The 21,837-nt window shown below is 37.5% G+C and overlaps 1 protein-coding gene across 24 annotated transcripts in view; it reads right to left on the bottom strand.

Annotated features, from left to right (window-relative positions):
* The window catches only part of ADGRL2 (adhesion G protein-coupled receptor L2), a 625,523-nt gene that overhangs the window by 258,447 nt on the left and 345,239 nt on the right, over window positions 1-21,837 (bottom strand). The window contains exon 1 of one of the 24 annotated variants that reach the window (XM_045477989.1): window positions 17,672-17,820. The exons of the other annotated variants lie outside the window; for them this stretch is intronic. The gene's annotated coding sequence lies outside the window, so the exon portion shown is untranslated. Of the gene's footprint in view, window positions 1-17,671; window positions 17,821-21,837 lie in introns of those variants that run through there. 24 annotated transcript variants of the gene reach the window in all.

Raw genomic sequence — 21,837 nt, 5'->3', positions numbered from 1 at the left:
TTAAGCACTGGTAACAATACTGAGTGCTTACTTAGGCTTATACTGATTGATTTATATGCATTATCGCATATATACCTCACAACAGTCCTATAAGTAGGTCCCTATCTTATAGATGAGAAGGTTGAGGATAAAAACCATATAGCACACTGTTTTTCTGAAGATCAAATGCTATGTAATGGAATTGGATTTTAAGCATTCTTAACCACTTCAAATACTGTCTTTTCCTTCAATCCTCCCCATCACAACCACCAACACCAACACCAACACCAAAAAAGTAATTTGCCCTCTATACATACTTTTTGGGATATGCATTGGTTTTTGTGGCTTCATTCTTTTATGCTGCTTTTGATGGTTGTTAGCCTGGTTTAATATAGGTCTTAGATTATGATTTTGTCGTGCATAGTAGTATGACTCTGGCCAATTACAGTTGTTTCTGCTCTTATTTGCCTCTAAGAGATTTTTCTTTAAAATTTCTGACCATATATGAAAGAGAAAATAGGGATTCCTCTGTTACTGGTCTACATGATTCTGGCAGTAACAAAATGTAGTTTCTGGGAATATGATTATATTTTAAATGACAATAACAATAGCCAATGAATGTGCGCACACTCGTATCAGGCCTTATGTTGGATGCTTTGGGTGTAGAAACTCATTCACACTCAGAACAACACTGTGGAGTAAGTATTATTGCAACCATTTTACAGATAATGAAATGAAGCTCAAACGATCTAAGGAACTTGCTGAAGGTATGAAAAGTCTGCAGCAGAACTGATTCAACACAGATCTTTTTGCCTCCATGGACCTTGTGCTTTCCTTTACCACATTGCCTGCCATATCCAGGGATATTAACTCTTCTGAGCTACTTTCTTTTAGGCTGCAGATAAGCTTTTAAGATCTGACAAACTCTGTTAGAGGCAAAGAGTAAAGATCATTAACATAAGATACGACGGCATAAATGCCTTTTTTTCCCTCCCTTCTTATCACTTTCATCTTCCTTCTCTCTACTCCTTCCCATTTTTATGTGAAATGATATTATACATTTCAGTACTTTTGGATGTCTGGCAGCAGTTGCCATAGGTGAAAGGAAGAGACAAACCATCCCTAAGTCTAGAATTGCCGAGATTAACAGTGCCTGTGGAAACAGGACGCCTTGCCTACCTTGGTCTAGTTTGCCTCAATACTTCAGCTTGTAATTGTAATACCAGGTTCTACTAATGTGCACATGGGACCTAAGAATTCTGCTTCCTTTGACTTCTGTTCCTCATTACGTTGTGTGCCCTTGGTCTCCTAAAGAAACAATGAAAGAGAAAGCAGGGGGGATAAGAGATATTTCCCCTAGCACTTGGCAATCTGACATGTTTGCAGGTCTGTATTTATCTCTGTCTCATCCTTTTGAAGGTGAGCTTGTGGGGAGTACCATGCATGTCATGTTGCATTAAGTACTCAGCACACTCTTACTCAATGCTTAACGTAATAATTCTTGTATTCATTCAAGAGAAAAGCCTTCTTTTCTTATGTCCAGCCAACTGAAAAGATTCATAAGGATGATTTAAAAAGATTGAAAGGCTACTCTAAACACAAAAATTTACAAGACACACACACACACACACACACACACACACACACACACACAGAGCAAAATCTCTCAGTGGTAAAAAATAGTATTCGAGTTGTTGCCCTTTCTCTTTTTTAAGAGCTAATGTCTTGATAAAATGTTTGTTCAAAGCTGGTACATATTGTATCACTCAAGAATATATGCATGTCTCTTCAGAATTAAAAAAAGAAAAAAGAAAAACTGCTTTTGGACGAATCTGTGCTTTTGAGTGGCCTGTTTGGTTGAAAGTTTATAGTGCTTATTTTACAAAAAAAAAAAAAAAAAAAAAAAGGTTTTACTAAATTAGCTTCTTCTAGAAAATAAATCTGGATATGATCAGGAACAGCCAAAGCAAGGAGCAGTAAAATCCAAAAATAATATTATAAACAGCTTAAGTCACTTAACTTTATGTAAATGTAGTGAGGAGGAAAAAAAATGAGAGCAGAAAAAAAGAGACTGAACAAAGCAGGTTAAAAACTGGGAGGAGAGAACTCTTGGATCAAAGGAAAAGAAACAAAAGAAATTATAAGCTCTTCTTCTTTTACTAGAAAGAAATTAAGACTTGCACCTATGATACATCGGAGTAGAAGCAACTATAAAAGAAGAAACAAAAAACAAAAAACATGCCCAAACCTGTATTTGGATCAAGGTGGAGTAGCTACCTGCCACAATTACATAAAACCATCTCAAGTTATTGTTACAGGATTATTTCTGAAATAGGAAAATACTCAAGTATGCAACATCCTTCCCAGAATTTTCTCCCCTTAATCAGTAAGTTATAACATTTCAGAACACAGCAAGTGCCACATTCATTAACTTCTAATACTGAATTAGTGCTTTCTAAATCTTCTTTATCCCCTTTAGAGTTTTATGCCTGACTTCTGTTTCGTTGTGTATAAAAATGTATCAAATATTACGCATATTTTTTACTTTCCTGTCATTTTTTAAATTGCTAGGTCAAAATTACTTCTCAGATATCAAGCATACGCAAAAGTGTTTTCCCCTAAGCTATAAAAATTTGCTTAAGGTAGAATGATTAGTAAATATTTTAAAACAAAGGAATATCCAAATGCATTTATTTTTAAGAATTTTGATACTATGTAGCCCCTATGTTTGCCCAGTAATAAGGTAACCATTTATCCCCCATCTGGGCAATCCCCATTGATGTCTCTTGCTCTGGCACAATTATTAATAGCATCGCTTTTCTTCTCAAAGGCATCCAAATTTAGATAAAAATTATATTGTTACCCCTACCTAATATCAAGGCAGCATGGCATGAAAAGTTCTGAGGCTTTTGAGACAAGCCCACAGGGGTCTGTGCTTATTTCCATCATTTACTTATTGTGTATACTCGGGCAATTACTTATCTGCTCTGAGACCAATTTTGTCGTCAGCAGCATATGGGTAATAATAGCTCATAGACTTGTTGGGATAACGTGAATGCAACAGTATTATGTCTGGGTACATACACAAATGGGGATAATAAGATCACCTTATAAGATTGTTGTGCATTTAACTTAAGATGATGGATTTATGCATACTGCTTGGCACATGGTAGATACACCAAATACAGTTTTCGTCACACTCGTTCTCATGATCATCATTATCATCTGCCATTAGTGACTGTTTGTAAATATTAGAGTTAATTGCTTCTCTCCTAACGTCATCTTTTCTAGTACTCATGTCACATCTGTGGAAGATGGTTAGAATTTTGCCTTGTACCCATAACAACCAGGAATTATGAGCTCTTTCCTAGCACTTTAGACTGCAATTGTGTTGAACGCAGCCTGGGCAGCATTTGGTCAGTTATTAGGGAAAACACATTGGTTCGTTTGATATAAGAATGAATTTCTCAGAGTGCATCTGAAAAGTATCCTCAAGGCAGAGGAGTATGAACTCTGACTTTGGAGACAATCCCTGATTCTCCCCTCCTGAGAGAAAATGTCTTAGAAGCCTCCATCTGATTCTTAATAATTCAAGCAGTTTCCATTCTGTTTCGTTACTTATCTGTTTCTGTTTTGCATTTTAAAATGTTTTAAGAATTTTCTACCAAGGCAAATTTGTGTGTTCTGAGGCTTATCTTCCTCCTGATACACTCCTGCCTGCTTCCACATTACCTGTGCACCAGTTTGAGAAAGAACAGAGATTCCCTTGTTGGGTACAGCTGGCTTAGAAACCAGTTCTGCATTTTGTGCACCTTGTGGCCCTTGGCATACTGCTTAATTTCTCTGAACCTCAGTTTCTTGGTCTCAAAAATGGGGATACTATAAATATCTATCAAGTTGTTTGATATTTAAATGTGATCATGTCTGTAAGCCCACTAACTCACATACTAGGAATTCAATCTATGCCAGTTATTTTACATTCTTTTTTTGTTAGTGAAAAATGGTTAGTGATATCTAGCCAGGTCACACTGATGAGGACCAGTTGGAATTTATTTCTGTTGGGTCACAAAACCCAAAAGCACATAAAATAGACGACATCTGGCTTACCACATAAAAATGTCTATGCAATCCAACACGGAGTCTCATGCAACTATCCAGGTTCTCTCTTCCAAATTCCCATAGTAACTCAACCTTGAGTGGTAATGGCTTATTAATGACCTTACTTGACTAGGCATGCATGTTTTTTGGAATCCAGTTGCCATATAGGAACCATATGGTTGAGACCTCTTTAGACTTTACAAAGCGCATTAGTAAAATGAAAACAGAAATAATATTGCGAGGCACAGGATTCAGTCAGCCAAAGACTCCATTCTTTACCTGGCTGACACTTAGATGTCCTTCAAGATTCCAGTCAGACATAATCTCTTTTGGGAAATGCTCCTCAAAGACCCTGTGCTTTCCTCTATCATTGTACTTGTTACAAACCGCAGAAAATTCGTGTTCATTTACCTATCTGCTCCCTTAACCTTTCAATCTCTAGAGTAACAGTTCTCCAAGTAAAATCAGCAGACTCCTCAAGGTCCCAGAGACCCTTTTAGGGGGGGTTGCAAAGTCAAACCTATTTTCAAAATAATACTAAGACATTACTTGTCTTTTCCACTCTATTGACATTTGCACTGATGACGGAAAAGCATTGGTGTGTAAAACTAATACTCTGAATTAAGGCAAGTGGTACCAGACTAGCTGCTGTACAGTTTGTTCATCAAGTTGTAGTATCATAGTCATTATATTCTTATTCACCTAACACTTGCAATGACACAAAAGCAAAACAACACTAAACAAAGAACAAACAAAAAATAACATACCAATTTCAGTTAAGGATGCCCTTTAAAAAACAATGAAAATTAATATTCACTTTATAAGCCCAAATTCCTGAATACACATCTTTAATATTCTGTGTGACAAAATGGGATGTATATAAAAAGCACTCCCACTGTAACTGAAGGATGATGATTGTCAAGTACTTGTGAGATAAATGTTTGGGTTGCAAGCTGAAATAGTTTCTCTTTTCATGGTTTTTACTTTAAAAAGCAACTGACAGACAAACCATGGTTATTCAGAGCCGGGTACTTCACAGATATGTTTCAAAAGATGAATGAAAGCAAGCAAGTCAATTCAAGGAAACAACCAATGGTATTTATTGCCAATGACAAAATTCAAACATTCCAGCAGAAATTATAATCTAAAGAATAATTTGTATCTGCCACTGTGTGCTTGACAACTTCCCAATGCTTAAAGACTTTTCTGATAAGCTTGGTGGTAATATTAACAGTGGCAATTAGAAAAATAAGTTTAGGGGCGCCTGCGCGGCGCAGTCGGTTAAGCGTCCGACTTCAGCCAGGTCACGATCTCGCGGTCCGTGAGTTCGAGCCCCACGTCAGGCTCTGGGCTGATGGCTCAAAGCATGGAGCCTGTTTCCGATTCTGTGTCTCCCTCTCTCTCTGCCCCTCTCCCGTTCATGCTCTGTCTCTCTCTGTCCCAAAAATAAATAAAAAAGGTTGAAAAAAAAAAAAAAAGAAAAATAAGTTTTATGACATATGTCTACTTTTGGGAAATCTGCATAATTCAGTAAAACAGTATTTTCCATCATGTTATAAAATCATGCAAGGAATGCATGGGGGAAAGAGCTATAGGTAGGGTGAGATAAACCAGGGGTGCCTGGCTAGCTCAGTTGGAGAAGCATGTGACTTTTGATCTGGAGGTTGTGAGTTCAAGCCCCCCATCGGGCATAGAGATTACTTTTAAAAATGTAAGGCAGGGGCGCCTGGGTGGCGCAGCAGTCGGTTAAGCGTCCGACTTCAGCCAGGTCATGATCTCGCGGTCCGTGAGTTCGAGCCCCGCGTCGGGCTCTGAGCTGATGGCTCAGAGCCTGGAGCCTGTTTCCGATTCTGTGTCTCCCTCTCTCTCTGCCCCTCCCCCGTTCATGCTCTGTCTCTCTCTGTCCCAAAAATAAATAAACGTTGAAAAAAAAAATGTAAGGCAAACTAATGTACTTTAACACAACAGATTTTAAAATGTTCTTTGATTTGGTTTCAGATTCCACTTTGCAACTAACCTTTAATGAACTATTTTTTTTTTAATGTTTAGTATCAAAGAAGAATATCACATTTATCTGAAAAGGTTATTAAAATATTCGTCTTCGTTTCAATTAATATCTGTGTAAGGCTGATTTTTTTTCATATACTTCAAACAAAACAATACCTTGCAATAGATTGAAATACAAATATATGTGAGAAATTGGCTGTTCTCTGTTAACACAGATATTAAAAATTTGGCAAAAAAATGTAAATAATGTCAATTTTCAGAGGACGTTTTTGTTTTCAAAAATAGAGTTACTTTTCATAAAGATGTGTTTTTATGTTTATGTTTTATGTGTTATATGCAGTGGGTTTGTTATTGCTATTTATAACTGAATATTAATTTGTTTCCATATTAATTCTAATGTGATAAATATTGAGAGCTATAACTCATAAAAAAATCTTTTGTGATCCTCAACAATTTTTGAGAATGGAAAAGGTGCTGAGACCAAAAACTGTAAGAATCACTGCTAGAGAGGGTAACACCATTCATCTTTCTATCCAAAATGCCCATTATTCACTAGGTGGTTCATACATGTTTATGTAATGGATGGATGGTTGATAAAGTAACTGAATATTGTATATAATGTCAGAAAAATCTTACACTATAATCAAAAATAGTTGATATGCAATATGTAAGGAATAAATTCAAATGCAATTTATTATTATTATTATCATTATTATTATTATTATTATTATTATTATTATTTGTCTACCATTGTTTCTTGCCTCATAATGCCTATCTCCAAAACTGAGGTAAAGAAAAAGACTCTTTGGTAATAATTTATCATTTAATTAAATCACTCAAGAAACATCTGCTGGGAAAATACTATTTGCCTGGATCTAGATGAGATATTGGTGGTGATAAGAGGGACAGCAAAACAGTTTATTTTTCTTAAAGTTTATTATTTGACAACCAAATCAAAGAATTTACTTGTTTCATCATCAATTTGCATATTTTACAACAAATGTGTTTGAGATAGACTAGTCTTAACACCTTTTGAAGGTTTGAACATGTTTTGGTTGACTGTTTTTCATATTGCTTTATCATTGTGCTTTAAGGAATATTGAGTATCCACCTCTTCTCCAGTTTCCTGTAAGAAATGCTTGAGTGCCTGTTCGTCCTAGAATGATCTGGAGGGGGAGTTTTGATGGGCAGGAAAGCAGAAACCTGAAGGGACAAAGTGAGTGAGGACACAGTCTCAACTAGATTAATTTACAGACTGAAGTCTCACAGAAACATGAATCAAGTCAGAACTTTCTCAAAATTCTAAACCCTAAGTGGGTTTTTTTTCTTTTTTTTTTTTTTGTATTACTATTTTGCCTCCTTCAAGTCGAAGTCAACTCTGTTCTCAAAGAAAGAAAGAAAGAAAGAAAGAAAGAAAGAAAGAAAAGAACCAAAAGAAAGAAAAAAGAAAAGAAAAGAAATACAGAAAAGAAAAAAGAAAACATAGGAAAAGAAAAAAGGAAAAAGTATATTTGTGAGGGGATGGATACGTTAATTAACTCAATGGGAGAAATCTTTTCACAACGTAGACATGTATTAAATCATCACATCGTCCACTTTAAATAGCTTACAATTATACCTCAATAAAGTGAAAAAAAGACACAGTCAACTCTCTTAAAAGAGAGAATATCATCTTGATAACTCTATGAATGAGGAAGAGTAGAAACAGTTTGGAAAAGACAGTGTATATTTTTAGTTCCATTGAATGAAGGTGATAATAAATCTTCTCTTGCCAGGAAAGGAACGCCTTTGAGTTGTGCTGATGTAGTAAATAGACTATATCCAAGATCTAAAGCTCTGTAATTATTCCATATATACTATTTTACCCATTATGAGATGCATTTCCCCCCTTGTCTTAACATTTCTGAAATTGGGACAAGGCTGTTCAATCAATGAGATATCACAGTTTCATTGGCAGAGTTTTAAATTTTCTTTGTAGACTATAAAATATTGGTGTGTCTTACTACTGACAGCATTTGAAATTTAGTGAAATATAATATCCCAGAAAAACTGAATAAGACTTGATTCTACAGTTATATAGTGACACCGTAATCAGAATAGTGGTCCTTAATGCCTTGCCTTGAATTGGATCTATTTCCCTCTCCTGTCTCGTTGAGAAATACTATTATTTTGTCATCTAATGAGCAAATAAGCTGATTTGCTTCAAAGCAATGTAAGCAAATTTGAATGACACTGTTCGATCCCTGAGAACTTCAGTTTGGTATAAAGTTTGCACAAGCCCAAAGGGAAAAAATTCCAGATGTTTATAGCTAACGTATAAATAAGATGTGATCACAAGACAGAGATTTCTATATAAAGAGTGTACCCTAATTTTTATGCTTCGAAATCTTAAGCATATCCTCAGCTTACAATTGATTATATCTATTTTAATGCAAACAATGGCATATGTAATTTTCCTTTGCATTACCCTTCCCTTCTGAAGTGCCAAGGAAAATAAATGTGTGCAGAAAACATTTATACCCACGTCACTATCCGTACATTGGGTAAACAATCAAAAGTACTTCTACAGATGCACGTATGAAAATTAAGAGTATTCCCACTTCCTCAGTCAAGACAGTCATGCTGTTTTGGCCACACATATGCATAATGGAAACAAAATTGCTTTAAATAATCAAAATACACAAAGGCACATTTTTCTGAGTGATTGGATATAACCCTGACAAATGCTCGCATTTGGTAAATTATGAGCTAGCCAAGGTACGTTTGCATAAATATAATGAAAAACATTTTTTAAAAATTTAGTAAGCATATAAAGCAAGGCATTCTCTTAGTAATGAATTTCCTTGGCAGATAAACCAACAACCATGCAGGGCAAGTTTATGAAGGTGCCTCCCTGAGTGCTTGACAGAGTGTGTGTGTGTGTGTGTGTGTGTGTGTGTGTACGTGCACGTGTGCGCATATGTGTGTGTGTGTGTATATATACATACATATATCGATGAAGAAAAATCCTTGGAATTATATGAGATGGAGATCTTCCTGCAACTAAAAATAAATATAGAAAAAGCCTAGACACATCACATAGCTACTTGTATTTTGAAAAGAACACAACTTTGTGCAGTGGAATACTATGATAATACTGCACACAAATAATTCGTATTTCCCATATGTAACTCTTTGGTAACGCAGAGATGGCCTTTTTGGTAAACACATGATTATATTCTCTTCTAACAATCTAGGCACCACACCTCAGCTGCACACTTAAACAGGCACCGGTCTATAGTTGAGAGGATTTGTGGGTGTCTCATAAAAAAAAGTGTTTGAATAGGGCAAGAAATAATTTTCTACTCACAGAGAATATGGCACTATTTGTTACCAGTTTGCTTTGTGCGGTGCATGGAAGTAAAAGCCAAGGAAAGATGTACATTCACTTAGGATTTTCTAGTTTAGCCTATTTCTTCTTCTTCTTCTTCTTCTTTTTAATGTTTATTATTTTTGAGAGAGAGAGCCTGAATGGGAGAGGGGCAGAGAAAGAGGGAGACACAGAATCTGAAGCAGGCTCCAGGCTCTGAGCTGTTGGCACAGAGCTCATCGCAGGACTCAAACTCAAGAAATGGGAGATCATGACCTGAATCAAAGTCAGATGTTTCACTGACTGAGCCATCCAGGTGTGCCTAGTTTAACCTCTTTCTCTCTCTCTCTTTCTTTCTTTCTTTCTTTCTTTCTTTCTTTCTTTCTTTCTTTCTCTCTTTCCCTTTCTTTCCTTCCTTCCTTCCTTCCTTCCTTCCTTCCTTCCTTCCTTCCTTCCTTCCTTCTTTCTTTTTCTTTCTTTCTTTCTTTCTTTCTTTCTTTCTTTCTTTCTTTCTTTCTCTTTCTTTCTTTCTTTCTTTCTTTCTTTCTTTCTTTCTCTCTTTCCCTTTCTTTCCTTCTTTCTTTCTTTCTTTCTTTCTTTCTTTCTTTCTTTCTTTCTTTCTTTCTTTCTTTCTTTCTCTTAACGTTTTTTCATTTTTGAGAGGGAGAGAGACAGGGCATGAGTAGGGGAGGGGCAGAGAGAAAGGGAGACACAGAATCCAAAGCAGGCTCCAGGCTCTGAGCTGTCAGCACAGAGCCCGACGCAGGGCTCAAACTCACGAACTGGGAGATCACGACCTGAGCTAAAGTCAGAGGCTTAACTGACTGAGACATCCAGGCGCTGCTAGTTTAGTGTATTTCTTAAACTAAACATAATAAGACAGGGAAACTTAACCACTGAATTTGCTACTTGGAGAACCAAACTATTCTGAGAATTCTGTAGCCTTTAGAAATCACTAGTACCTGAAGAACACACCTTTAAATGAAAGGGATGTTATCAAGGTCCTTTCAAATGGTCTTGCCACAAAAGATAAGCACACACATCTATGACGGTAAACTGTGCTCAAAAAGATAAAATAAACCAAGGACAGGTTGGTGGAGTAGAGATGACTTTCTTGTGTGTGTGTGTGTGTGTGTGTACACACACACACACACACACACACACACACACACAGGTAGGGGGTGGTGGTGGTGGATTCTTTTAATTCCTAAGCATGAATTATAGGAAAAGCCTGATTGTCTTTTACAGCCTTAGTCATCTTTGAACATCATCAGCTTTTCCCCATTAACTGCCACCCACCTTCACCTGACAACAGGAAGTAAGAGCTTGAGAGAAACCAGAATTACAAAAGGCCTCTGGTTGGGTAAAATGGTGCAGTCAACCAAGTTGAACTGGTGTCACTTGCCTGGCTCTTTGAGGTAGCTCTTATCCTTATCTCTTCTTCCTCTCGTTTAAGAACAAACTCCTAGAAAGCTTAATGCTTTGCTTTAGTTTCAATATTCAGATACACTGAAGATGTTCGGTAAGAAGTTATCACTTAGCAATAGGATTTCTCTTCCCATAGTTTCACTGAAACCTCTCTCCTATTGGTCATCAATGACTAACTCATTGTGACATCCAGATTTCTCGTATTTCATCTTCCTCGTCTGTATCTCCTCCTTTTCACCTGACCATTCCCTTCTTTCGGAAACTTTCCACCCTTTCTCAATGGACATTCCTAATTGTTTTTTTCCCCCCAACTGTGTGGCTGAAACTTTTGTCTCCCTCTTCAGGCTTTCATATACGTGATCTAAAAGTTTGTTTCTCAGCCCTCTTCTCTCTCCTTCCTGACAGTCTTATCTACCAGCTGGGCCTTGACTGAGGGTGACCCTCCCCTCCCCCCATAGCTCTGTCATATCCTCAGAGTGCTGGACACATGTATCCATCTGCACACCTCTCTTCTCTACAAAGATAGGTTCTGGCACCTTAAAAATTCATTACATCCAAAGTGAATTTAGTATCTTCCCTCTCACATTTCTGTATCCTCCTCATCTCCTTTTTTTTTTAAGTTTTTATTTACTTATTTTGAGAGTGAGAGAGAGATTGGGAGAGTGTGTGCATGAGCAGGGGAGGGGTAGAGAGAGAGGGAGAGAGAGAATCCCAAGCAGACAGCACACTGTCAGCAAAGAACCCCATGCAGGGCTTGAACTCACAAACCGTGAGATCATGACCTGAGCCAAAACCAAGAACCAACTGAGCCACCTAGACGCCCCTCATGTTTCCTTTTTTTAAATGTCATCACCAATATTTGAAATCTCAAAGTCAAGTATGACCACTTTCCTGTTCATTTCCATGATAATTTGCAAAACCCTGTCAATACTTCCTCTGAGATATTGTTGCCATTTCTACCTTCTTTTTCATCCATCCTATAGATTATCCTGATAGCCTCATAAATGATCTTTAGACTCTTCTGCATCCAAACCACTTTGTATGTTGCTGCCAGAAGAACCTCCTTGGAACAGAGCGGTTTTTTTTCCTGTTAATATACATTTCCTTATCTAAGTGCAATTGCTTCAGTCATTTGCTTTGCTAATATTTTTCTTTTCCTGCAGAAGAAATCTCTCCCTTGTTGGTGCCTCTATATCATTAAGTATTCTAGTCAAACAGGTTTGTCTTCTTATTTGATAGTGAGCTCCATATGTAAAGGGCCTGTTATGTCTGTCTTTAAATCTCCTACATACATTGCAGTGACTGACAGAAAGTAGACCCTGAAAAAGTCTTTGATTGGAGGGTTGGGTTTAGTGTCATTATTTTATTTAAAAACCTTCAACATTCCCTCTTTGTTACACGCTACAAACTCTTTTCCCTGGTCAACAAGACCCTTAGATTTGGAATCTGGGAAAGCTTGGCAAGAGGATAACAGAAGGCAGGGAAAGAGGCCCAGACAGAAAGGAAATTGAGACAAGCGGCTAGTGGCTGGCTGGAAGTGTTCTGAGACAATGTTTGTATTGTTCCTTTGCCTCCTGAGTGCTACCTGGTCCTTGGGGGCCCAGACATCCACATACCACAACCACCAATCTCTCCAGGAATCTCAGAATGCTCCGTGCCCCTGTTATACCACACCCAGGCTTGCCACTCCCAGGGGATGCCCTGTGTCCATTGGCAGCTGCTCAATGACTGATGCGCTGTGCTTCTGTCTTCTGGCAGGAAAACTGGAACAGCCAGCTAATCCTAAGAAGTCACTTGCCCTGAAATGTTAATGGTAATTCCAGACCATCAAGCAGAGAGTTAGACCATTGGGGCCCTCTCTCTCTTTGCCACGTGATACATGAGTACTGTATTAAACATAGGTTTTTAGAAGTCGCTGCCCTAATTTTAGTGCCTGAACCCAGGAGGGTGAGCCAACAGGAATGTGGGTTATGTAGGTAAAAAGTGCTATGATAAAGGGAGACCTAGGCAGCCCCATACAGATTTTTCTTTTCTCCTCTGTTAAATAAATTCATTGACTGTCACCAGCAAGGATGCAGGAGAGCAGAGGGAAAGGGAAGCCCCAGAGAGATGGTATGTTTCTCCCCAAAGACTAAGCTCTTTTGCACATAAATTGTCTCCTCTACTTTATGTGCAGGTATCTTGCCCAAAGTTCCCCTCTCAATGTGGAATACAAGAGTGCTACACTGTAAACAGCCATTGTAAGTGTACTGATATTGGAGAATGTAAACTTATAGACTGTTAGGTAATCACAAGTCCAGTCCCATTACTCACTTTACCTTGGGGTGAGTTAATGTGAAGCTTTTACGATGACCCATTCCCATGTCTCCATTGTCTTTCGTTTCCTCACCTAATTTCATTGTCAATTATTTTGCTCTACCTTTTTTTTTTTTTCCGGTAAGAAAGTAAAGTCATTGTCATGTCCATCCTTTCCTATGCCTTCTTAGGGGATGATCTCACTAATGTCTTCACTAGATCAGAGGCATCTGGCACATAGTCTCCCAATCTCCTTCACCTCCACCATCGGTCACCATCTTCTTTTCCTCATTTTCTTGGAGTGAGATTTTTTTTGCTTTGTTTTCTTTTATTTTGTTTTTTAAATCTCTATAGGTAGCATAAGAACCTGGACTCTCCCCAGTTCCTGCCCCATTAAGGACACATTTCCCCTTGTACTTTCAATGTCTCCTGTTCCACCAGCTCTTTTTTCCCCCAGCAAGTATGGTCAAATCTCCACTTCCCCAAAAAATGTTCTTGCCTTACTTCTTTCTTTTCACTTTTTGAATAAAAATTCCACACATACTCTAATTCTAGTTATTATCGCCTTCATTCTTCTCATGCCCTTGAAGTACATATTCTGCACCTATGAATCTGTGGAAACAGTTCTTGTTGATCTAACCATTGCTGAATCATTAGCTGCTGGAAGCCTATCTATGGTTCTCACTGTGCAATAATCAGCACAGTAGACCATTCTGAATCACCCTGGTGCGTTGTGCTTTCTGTACTAGGTCGCAAGCTTTCTTGATGAGTGTTATAAGCTAGAGCTTCCTCATATTTCCTGAACACGTTTCATTTCCATAGTAAATCCTTTTTCTTCTCTACGCATTTATTCTCCTTCCTTCCTACCCCATAAATTACTTACATTGCCCATGAATATAGGTCTTTTCATATATTATCACAACCCCACACTAGAAGTCATTTTCTGAAGACAACATCCTCTAAGATTTGTTTTCTTTTGCTCTCCTTGGTAAAGATATCAATATATCCACATCCCAAATATATACACAGTAAAATCTTGGATTATGAGTAACTTGTTCTACAAGTGTTCTACAAGATAAGCAAATATTTCTAACAAATTTTAACTTGATAAATGAGTGATGTCTTGCAATATGAGTAGTACACGATGCTGAACATCACATGATCACAACTGAGCCAATAGTTCTTAAAATTCGCTTTGATATATGTGTGCTTTGGATTATAAGCATGTTTCCGGAACGACTTATGCTTGCAAACCAAGGTTTTACTGTACATTTAATATTTTGGTGCCAGCAGATAGAATTTTCTGAATGCTATACATATTTTGGAAGTTTATTTTTGGCTTATTATTTTTTTCCTTTCTGATTGTGGGTATCTGATTTTTGCTTTCTGATTGTGGGTATCTGATCATGATGGAGTTTTGAGGAAAAGGTGTTTGAGCTCAGGGTATTTGGAATTCATAGTTAGTCCGTAAAAACTGCTGTTTCCAAATTACCATGGATACATCATGGAGATACCCTTGGATTCTCGCGCTACTGGATATTCTCCTTCCTTCCTTCCTTGTGTATTTTTTATATGTAAGATGAGAGGTTTATGACCTCGCTGAAAGTGAAGTGGGGGTCCCAGTCTTGTGTGTGAATATTTTTACTCTCACCTTTTTTCATCATACATAGCTGTAGGAAGTCTTTGGCAGTGGGATATTTGAACAGACTTTTTAGGAAGGGAGGAAGGGTCATACTGATGAACACTCTAGTCTGTGTTCCCCAGCATGTCATATACTGACTTGACTGCTTACTTTTGGCCAGATGAAATGGCATGAATTGTCCTATATCCATTCATGTGCTGTGTCCAACTTTCTTCTTTGAAAAATGACTATTCTCACAGATGTAGACTTTCAGAAAGGATATTGACAGCCTTCCTCTTCAATCTATTGTTATACAGATAGACTTTGGGACTTGCCTGATAGACTGTTTGGCATATCCTTCACAGTGTCCATTCAGCCCTGGGGGCAGAGGCAGCTCCCTTTATCTTACACAATAGGGTCAAAGAAAAGTCACAGAGGGAGTTAGTCTCCCAGAAAGGCCATGAGAACTGTGTTTATGGAAAGCCATTGACTCAGGTTTCAGCAATGTGGGCTTCTCCAAGGTAATAACTGCTAATAGCATATATTTCCCAGGGAAACTGAGTTAGGTTCCTTTGTACAACTCCTGAGAGAAGAGAGATGGCAAATGCAGGGACTGTCTTGCTTGTCTATCTTGCTTACTGTTGTATATCCTCTGCTTCATGATGTCTGACAGAAAGAGGCGCTCCATAAATATTTGTAGAATTGAGATGCATGAAATATTGCCAAGGAAGTAGGTAGCATCCATAGTAGTACTAGGTTTTACGGAACTTTGGCAAATTCCTTATTTTCTTACACTATTTTCTTTTTATTTTTTTAACGTTTTTTCATTTTTGAGAGAGAAAGGTACAGAACGTGAGAGGGGGAGGGGCAAAAAGAGAGGCAGACACAGAATCTGAAGCAGGATCTAGGCTCTAAGCCATCAGCACAGAGCCAGATGCGGGGCTCGAACCCACGAACCGCAAGATCATGACCTGAGCCAAAGTCGAACGCTTAACTGACTGAGCCACCCAGGCGCCCCTCTTATACTATTTTTTTAAAGAAAGTATCACATATTCCTGAGGTTGTGATTTAAGAGGATTTTTCCCTGAGGCATTGTCAGGGAAGTTGGGAATTTGGTTGAAATTGATCTCTGCTAAAAGATTCAGTGGTCAGATTGGAAAAATCTCACCTCAGTCCATTTTAGGGTTAGCTGCTTTCCTAAAGAAAGCAGTCCTTGACCTGAAGCCTGTAGCCCTAGCTGAAGCTGGCCAGAAGATAGTAGATACTAGCAGACAAGTAGATAATTCAACTGTGACCATTGTTTTATTCCTTCTGGGATTTAATTATAAATTTACCTTTTCTGAGTATAGCTTCACCAATTATGAAAAATGTCCATTTTGGATAATTACATAAATGTGAAATAGAACTTATAACGGGTATAATAGTTACGAATCGACATTATAGCAATGTTCAGTGTACCGGCAGTTTTTTTTAAAAAACCCCAAACATTTTATTTTAATCAAGAAGAAAACAAGGTATGTCATAGATGAAAATGACACACATATTTTTGTGCTTATTATTTAAAGAAAGGAGAAACATCTGAAATCTGTTTGCTAACTACAGTATAATACAAATTAGCCTGCAGGCACTGTGTGCGCTCTACCCTGTCTGCTTGCCAGCCCTGCTTAGTCCCAACGTATTAATGAGCAAGTGCAAGTATTTGAACAATCAGCATTTCCGCATTTGCATGCAAACTCTCATGCTGTGTAATTATACACAGAGCTGGCACTCAAATTAATTAAAGCTGATTTCTCTGTAACTGCAAACTGGTCATATCCTCAGCTCTGCCTTCCTATGAAGTCATCACTCTACATTCAACGTGACACTTCTGTCCCTGGCATTCTTAGTAATGCTAATGTTCGACAACTGTGAATCCGGCAATATTTTAGATTGCAGCTGACAATGGCTGGGTGTTCTTGTGCTTTTCCTCTCCTCCCTATTTTTCTCCCTCTGGTATAAAGATAAAGAACAGCTTTTGAACGCTTGCTTTGTAATTATCTCAAATAATAATGCAAACAAATTATATATATTGTTTCAGTTGGTTCCCTCCCTCTTTTATGACTCCACCCACTTGATTAGTGCTTACAAACAATTCATCAAACTTAAAAAATGTGTTTGTTTGATACTAGCACACAATTAGTTTTGATGGTTTTTGTCTTAATTTTGAAAAGGCTTTAACAAATGGTGTTTTATTTTAATAGATAAGGATCTCATAATTCAGGATCAGGAAGATTAGAAGAGAAAGAAGCAGGAATGACTGCTAGATTTGATTAAGACTTTTTGAATCCTCATCAAACACAGCAGTATTGCAATGGAGACTATTATTTGCCAAAGAGATCCATAAACGTTAACTTCTAGGGCAGAGGCTTTCCTCAGCTCTTCCGTAATAAAACCGTCACCCTTTGGTTTCTCAGTTCCTCTGAAGGAACTGTATCTGTGACAATTCCCTCGAAAAGACATCCTTAGAGCAATTAAGATATCATTATGATTCTCTTTTCATAAATTTAAATCTCTGAATACAGGTGGCTACTAAAAAGCATTGTCATGTAGGGCCCCGGGAGATGAGCTGCTTTGACACATTCCTCTGAAATCACTCCTTAACACTCAACCACTGCTCACCATCGTCCTCATTTCTCTGTATCCCATTAGCCAGAAACTGCACAGTTAACTATAGCAGGGGCTGGATGTCTCTTTTTTAGAGCAGGCACCAAACACTTCTATCTCTCGAGTTCAAGACCCTGAAATACACTGCCAAGAAGATTGCCCCAGTAATCTACATTTGAACGGGAAGATGGAGCAGGGAAACCCTTTATAATCAATCTCTAGTGATCAAACCAAGAGATAATTGCCCTTACCTTATCAGCTGTACTTCTGGGTCCACACAGAACCTCAGTTAGCAAGCTCCCTTCGAATTCCAGTTGGCGTACAAGTGAGGAAGGAGTATTGAGTTTTTCCCGGAGAGGCTTCTGGGGAGATCACAGTCACTATTATTGTGATCCGAAGCCTGCCCTTCTGTCTCGTCATGAATTTCCTACGCAGACAGGTGTCATATTGGCATGAATTTCGTTGCCAAGTGCAGTTTAAGAGGTGGGCGTGGCTGTGATCATGTAGCCAGTTCCACCTGTCCCTAAACCCTCATAACCTCCATTGCTTTCAAAATTTCGCTCAGGTACCCAGTGACTTCATGAGTTACCCACGCACTGGGTTCGACTAACAGAGGTGTGGGAACAGTATCGAGTTAAGCAGCATCGTCATTGTAGTACACAATGCTCATTGCTACTGGCAAATACCTATTTGCTGAATCAGGATTGGGCTGCACTGAGCAGGACGAGGCAGTTCTACTGCTTTCTGTTTGTGTCCTTTTTAGAAACCATCCTCTTCTCATTAACCATGGAACAAAAATAGATTTGTTTTCATGTTCAGTCCCTAAAAATATAGCTTTTATAAGCATAGAGAATTACTATATTTTAACCTTTTTTTTTTTTTGAAAGCAAGCACTTGGAAAACAAAAGGCAAAGGAAATTGGAGTTCCCCAAACAATTAAAATGAACATGACTGAATATGTTGTAACTTTTTGCTCTTAAACTTTCTGATAGCAAATCAAATACATCTGGTAGTTATGATTCTTTTAGTTCTTCTTATGGGAGAACGATAATAGGAGAAATGTTCTGTAAACTTCTTAAGAAAAGGGGATCTTTCACACCTTAGGGACTAGTAGACAGTTGGTACTCAATTTTTTTTTTTTATTAATGGTGGTATTTAAAAAAGTTGATAGACTATATATCTCTTTATAGGTATATGTATAAATGGAATTCAAGTTTGCAAGTGGTAAGATAAGATTTTTGAAACATGCCAAATTATTTGTTTTATTAATCATTGTAAGTACAACATGATCAGAACAAAGTTTAGAAAATAATGGAGCTAAATACATGTAAATGGCATGTCTTTGACTTACATTTTCTACCCATTTTATCAATGTACTCTGGAAGTGGTGGGATGTTAATTTTTTCACTGACCTTTAAATCAAGCAAACTCTTCTTTTTTGAAGGGGAAGGGGGTTGATGTAAACTCAAATATCAAAGTTTGGCCCGATATCCTACCCAAAGCAAAAATTCCTTATATAATATTGTCTTTTCCTTAACTTGCCCAACAGCTAGCACAAAACTGACATGTACATAATGATATTGAATAGATTTTTGCTAAGTAAATATTTAGTCGTACATTTAGAAGTGTGTATATGGACACTGTAAGTGATGTAACTAACCTGCCGATTCTTGAGGAGTTCCTTTTTATACAGGGCTTATACAAGGTTTGCATATAAATGTGAATGGTAACATTTTTTAAATACAATGAAATTAAATGATTTTGAAGAGAATGCATTAATGCATTACTAAGTCTAAGACAATCCATTCTGATTATAGATAGAGGTCTTCCTCATTTTTGACCAATATCTCCCTGAATTGTCTATTCTTTGGTATGATTTTTTTCTGAAGCCTCATGAAACTTTGAGGATAAATTTAATCCCTATTCCACATGAAAGTTATTCAACTATTTGAAAAATGGCTATCATTTTCCCCTAAGTCTACTCTTTTTTCAGTCTGAACATTCCTTTAATCATTCTAATATGAGATGGCTTTTAAGGGTTCTCACCATATTGGATAGATTCCAGTTTGTCCATGTCTCTTCTAAATGTGGCAGCAGAACTGAATGCATTACTTGAGAAGTGGTCTAATTATGCAAAGTACGTGGGTACTGATGCCTGCCTTGTTCTGTACTCTATTTCTAACAATTTAGAGTTTTATGAAGGCAGGAAATGCACTCTGAGGAGAGGTTGGTATCATTAGCATATTGTTAGTTGTTGAACTTTTACAAAACTAAAATGTCGAAATATTTTTCACACCAAATTCTGTCTGGTCCAGTCTCTTGCAACGTGTTCTTTGCATGGAAATAGTGGACTTTATATTCATTGATATTAGAGCTCATTTTTGGTACTGGCCCATTGTTGTAATTATTTGTGGCATTTTTGAATCCTGATTTTGTTATCCGATGTCTTAGTTACCATATTTTATTTTGTATCATTCTTGGAAAGACATCTGTGCGGCTATTACGGGTCAGGCACTATGTCAGGCAGTGACAGTACCCAAAGCCATGAGCCATGGTCACTTTCCTGAAAAAGCTCACAGCATAGCCAGGGGACTGTCAATATAATTATTATGCCTTCCATGTTTTCTTTCAAATCACTGGCCTAAATAAATAAATAAATAAATAAATAAATAAGTGATAGTACAATTCTCAGAGATCTATTTTTAGATTGACTCAATTGACTCAATCACGCTTAGCTAATGAGAATAAAATATAATATCTATCACTTTTATTGAGTACTTATTTAAAGATAGGTAAAAAGCATTTCATATACATTATGTCATTTAAGAAGCACATCATCTTTGTGGCACAGATAGTTTTAATCCTTCATTACAGTTGAGGATAATAAGGTTCAGGAAGTTTATGCAATTTGCCCAAATTTACATAGCTGATAGATTTCAGTTTGAACCACCAAAGCTCTGACTCCAAAATTCATTCCTAATCACTCTTAAAGAGTTAATGCTGCCATTTTTGGAAACTTTTTAACTATACTGTAAAGTAGCTCCAACTTATCTTCTAGGAATATATGAGTCTTTTGATTAAAAGACTTGCCAAAATTAAGTTATCCTTTTTTTTTTTCCAAGGGTAAAAGTAATTTAGTTTACCTTGGGCTACTTTGTTCTTAGTGAACTCATAATGATCCTTAACAGTCGCTAACATTTTCTCAAAATGTTCATTTTTACTTTAATAATTTTGTCCAAATTTGCTAGGGACTGATGTCAAAATCGTTGGTTTCCCATTCTCAGAACTTTTCTTTCCTCTGAAATAAAATCAGATTACCATAGACTCATCTTCAGTTTTCTTTTGTTTATTTATTTTTAATAATTTATATATATTTTTGTTTCTTTTAAGTGTATTTATTTCTTTTCAAAGAGACAGAGAGAGAGAGCACGAGCATGAGCAGGGAAGGGGTGGAGAGAGAGAGAGAGAGAGAGAGAGAGAATCCCAAGCAGACTCTGCACTGTGAGGATAGAGCCCAATGTGGGGCTCAAACCCACAAACCATGAGATCATGACCTGAGCCAAACTCAAGAGTTGGACACTGAACTGACTGAGCCACCCAGGCATTTGTATTTTTTTTAATGTTTATTTATTTATTTATTTTGAGAGAGAGAGACAGAGTGTGTGTGTGTGTGTGTGTGTGTGTGTGTGTGTGTGCGCATGTGTGCATGCGCAGGGGTGGAGAGGCAGAGAGAGAGGTGGAGAGAGAGTATCAAGCGGGCTCAGCACTGTTAGTGCAGAGCCACACTTGGAACGTGGTCTCATCATGACCTGAGCTGAAATCAAGAGTCTGATGTTTAACTGACTGAGCCACCCAGGTGCCGCCTCATCTTCAGTTTTCTTGATTCCGCCTCATTCTCCAAATACCTCAGAAATAATTGGCAGAGATTCCATGAACACATGTGAAGTTCTTTCTAACCTGAGGACACCAAAACATATGTATGTAGCTATCTGCTTCAGATTCCTGGGATTCATTTCCTGTAATGTGAGTTATTGAAAGTAAAGATTGAATTGTTCTGCGCCCAGTTTTACACATAGAACACACTTTTTAATATTTTTTTTTTAAAAATCAACATAATGGAGAGGAAAAGAAGCCTTATAATCTTGTTGTTTTATAAAAAAGAAAGAAGACCACTATTACTTGCCTTTTTGGCAGGAGCAACACTTCTATCACACATGAATGGTTCTTTTGTTAAGGGAAAAAAAAACAACAACAGATAAATCTGGATGAGACGCTCAAGTTGAGAAAGTCAAGGTCCTTCTGGGCATAGCCTGATGGGCAACACTGGATAAAGGGAAGGCTCGATTTCTCTATAATAAATAATGAACAATGTATCAGTCTGGGACATAAGACTTGGACATGAGAAGAAGGGAAAAGA

The sequence above is a fragment of the Leopardus geoffroyi genome, chromosome C1 (genome assembly GCF_018350155.1).
Source record: "Leopardus geoffroyi isolate Oge1 chromosome C1, O.geoffroyi_Oge1_pat1.0, whole genome shotgun sequence".
In the NCBI taxonomy this organism is placed as follows: Eukaryota; Metazoa; Chordata; class Mammalia; order Carnivora; family Felidae; genus Leopardus; species Leopardus geoffroyi.
This window is presented reverse-complemented; position numbering and strand designations above follow the sequence as displayed.